The sequence below is a fragment of the Lipotes vexillifer genome, unplaced genomic scaffold (assembly GCF_000442215.2).
Source record: "Lipotes vexillifer unplaced genomic scaffold, Lipotes_vexillifer_v1.1 scaffold469, whole genome shotgun sequence".
NCBI classification, from domain to species: domain Eukaryota; kingdom Metazoa; phylum Chordata; class Mammalia; order Artiodactyla; family Lipotidae; genus Lipotes; species Lipotes vexillifer.
Window position 1 is genome coordinate 414,238 of NW_006788006.1, and position 3,142 is coordinate 417,379.

Sequence of the window (3,142 nt, forward strand, 5' to 3'; positions counted from 1 at the left end):
TGTGGTGTTCATACATGGAGAGTAGCTCTAGAACAGTGTAACTAATCCATGTATTTGAATACCACTGATTTCCACAAGGAAAATCCATTTCTAACATTCACTAAATTGCCTAATGCTATCATCAAGCCTTAATGTTATCCAGGCTTGTGTGGCTTTTGGATTGAGTAGCACAATTACCCTTTATATCATGTAACAACTGTGACATTACAGGTCACAGAAGGTAGGGTGACTAGGTTCAGGTCTGGGCACTGCAGGGGTGGCTGTTTATATTTTCAGCTTTTGTGTTTGTGAATGTGATTGTGTGTCTATCAGAGTTTGCAGAATAACTATGTAGATATATAGATATTCGAAGAGATGTAACAACAGTTACATAACAATTACACGTGGACAGTACGACAGATGTTCTCTCTTGGTCACTAGGGTGGTGCAGTGACTTAGGATGTCACAAGGCTGGTGTGAGAGTATTGCCCGTGTGTGTGCACTTTCCTCTCCCATCCTTTGACCATCATAAGATCTCTGAGATGTCTGGGCCTCTGAGAGCAATGACTGGCCTGACTTGGGTTCCTTCTGACTCCATCCATTCATTGGTCCTAGATCCTTGTGAGCTGCTGAGACATGAAAACCCACATCCTTGAAACCAGATCCTCACACCACTCCTCAGCATCCAGACAAGAGGGCACCTAGGGACCTTCCTCTGGCCTGGCCACCCAGTGACCTAAGTCATCTGGCCTTGCAGGGACTAAAGGGTGGGTTGGGCCATCAGACCAAGTTCCACCAACTAAAGCCACAGTTTCTGACCATTTCCGGGCTAGGGCTCCTGTCCCTCACCTGGGCTCTCAATCTCTTCCCTTTGTCCCGTGGGCCCTTTGGGGGGCCCCGATGGAACCAGCTCCCCCCAAATTCAAGACGGGCCCCTAAGGATTTCCTTTTCCTAAGTTGCCTTAAGTTGCGGTAGGGGCTAGGGACCTCCTGTCCCGTCCCAGTCCTTCACACATCGACCTTTTGATTTTCTCACCTTTCTCTACCAATCTTTCCCTCCTGATCACCCACCAAGACCAGACCTGGATTCCTCTCAGGACAGGCATACTGACACCCTTCCTCTAGCCCTCCTCTCAGAGCCCCGACCTCGGACCCCTACTGTCATAGGACCTCTATCCTCAACAAGTTTTCGCCCCAGGCCCCAAAGCCGGGCGGAAGACCCAGGGCCCTCCTCGTATTCAGCCCATTGGTGGCCCCGCCCCCTCCCGCAGCGCGCCCCGCCCTCACCAGATCTCTCACAGCTTCCGCTCGCCAGCGGGCACCACTCTCCTCCTCCCTCCCCAGGGCTCTCTCCCAGGATTTGCATCTCGGCCCGCGACACTGACCCTGACGCCGCAGCTGAGGTGGCGGCAGCCGGACGGGGCGCTCACTGGCCGAGGGACGTGGGCCCCGCCTCTCGTCAGTTAACTCCTGCATGTTGGTGTCTGCGGCTGCGCGGTGACGAGAGCGGTGTCAAGTACTCGTGCGCAGAAAGGCGACTCACAGTTGGCTCCATAGCTCAGGGGTTAGAGCACTGGTCTTGTAAACCAGGGGTCGCGAGTTCAAATCTCGCTGGGGCCTACATCGACATTTTTCCATCACTCTCTTCTGAAGAGCTGAAAATGCACACTCCAACACGAATTTCCGCCATTACGTGTTTTTGCCCCTCAAGTGCCCCTAAAATGCTTGCCACCCTTCGGTCCCTCCCTCCCGTCTACTCTCGCGAAAATCCAGACCCACTGCGTCCCTGGCTTTGAGATCACAGGTTCTGCTGGCCCCGCGCGCCTTCTCCCCCGCGACCCCTCTCTCGCTTCCTTATGCGCGCCCCCTCCGCGAGTTCACGGCGGGTCTTTCCGTTCCCCTCCTGTCGCTCCACTCGGCCAGGGGCTTGCCCTGGTCTCTAATTCTTTCTGCGTTGCTTGGGGGATCACCTGTGAAAGCCCTCCCGCCCCCGCCCCCGCCCCCTGGGAATCTACTATTTTAGTCGAGAGTGGAGCGATGTTTAAGAACCCGCGTAGCTTGCCATTGGTCCCCGCAGGGGCTTCTTTAATGAGGTGGCCTTCTAGTAGGGCAGTCACATAGGGGTTGAAGAATCCCGGGAGTCCGGGACGCGCCAGAGCCTCAGCGTGCCCGTGTGGGGCGAGTCCCTTCGGGTCTTGATGGAAAGCCTGCCTCGTTGGATGGGAGCTGGCTTGTGTGAGGGAGGGAAGTGGGTCCCTCCTCAGCCACGCCCCCCACCCACCTCATTCACCCCTCCTGGGCGTCTACCCAGGTTCCCGCGAGCAGTTTTCTCTCTTCTGGTGAGAAGGAGGCCCGGGTTCTGTTATCGAACGCTGATCCAAGCTAGACCTCACGTGGGATGGCGACTCGCTCAGGGCTTTCCTGAGGGTCCTCATCCGCTGGAGAGAGGGCTCCAGCGGTCTCGGATGACGCGGCGGGGCCTAGGCAGGGCTCTGCTTCTGCCAAGGCTCCCTGGATGGGTCATGCCCGCGAAGGCCACGGCGGGCGGGCGGGCGCCCGAGACCTCCAGCGGACCTGGTTCTGCCCATTGGGCAGGGGCCCCATGTTCACTGAGGATTTAGGGTCATTTTGTACGCTTGACTTCCGTTAACAGAATAAATAAGTCAGAAGGTCAGCATGTATTGCTGTTTTTTGTTAAAAGGAAAACTAAATAATTGTTTTAAAAAAAAGACTGGAAGCGAATGTGACAAAATTACACTTTTTAGGTCCAGGTGTCACGAGTGTGGACATTTGTTTGCACTTCTCTTTATATAATTCCACAGAGAAGAGAAGCAAATGCTTACAACACGGAGGCGGTAGTGACTGGGAGGCCAAGGACGCACAGCTGCCGGAAGCAGAGGAGAGCCCACCTAACGCTGAGTGCGCACCGGAGGAGGGGAAGACCACAGCAGGTGGGGATGGAGTGCGTTAGCCTCGTGGTCTCCAAGGAAGAGGCCGAGAGGAGGAGCGGCGGCGAGGAGAGAGGTCAGGGCAGAGGGCTGAGGAAGATCTCGGAGAGTGGCAATGGAAAAAATAGCACTTTTTTCCCCTCGGAGTAGGTTAACCACCATTCGTCTCTCTCTTTTGTAACAGCCATCCGTGTCGGGAATTTCTCTGCTGGTGG

The 3,142-nt window shown here is 55.3% G+C and overlaps 1 non-coding gene across 1 annotated transcript; it reads left to right on the forward strand.

The window, feature by feature from the left end:
- Nucleotides 1-1,526: 1,526 nt before the first annotated feature.
- Nucleotides 1,527-1,599, forward strand: TRNAT-UGU (transfer RNA threonine (anticodon UGU)). Its single transcript has one exon. It is a non-coding gene; the product is annotated as a tRNA-Thr (tRNA).
- Nucleotides 1,600-3,142: the final 1,543 nt, after the last annotated feature.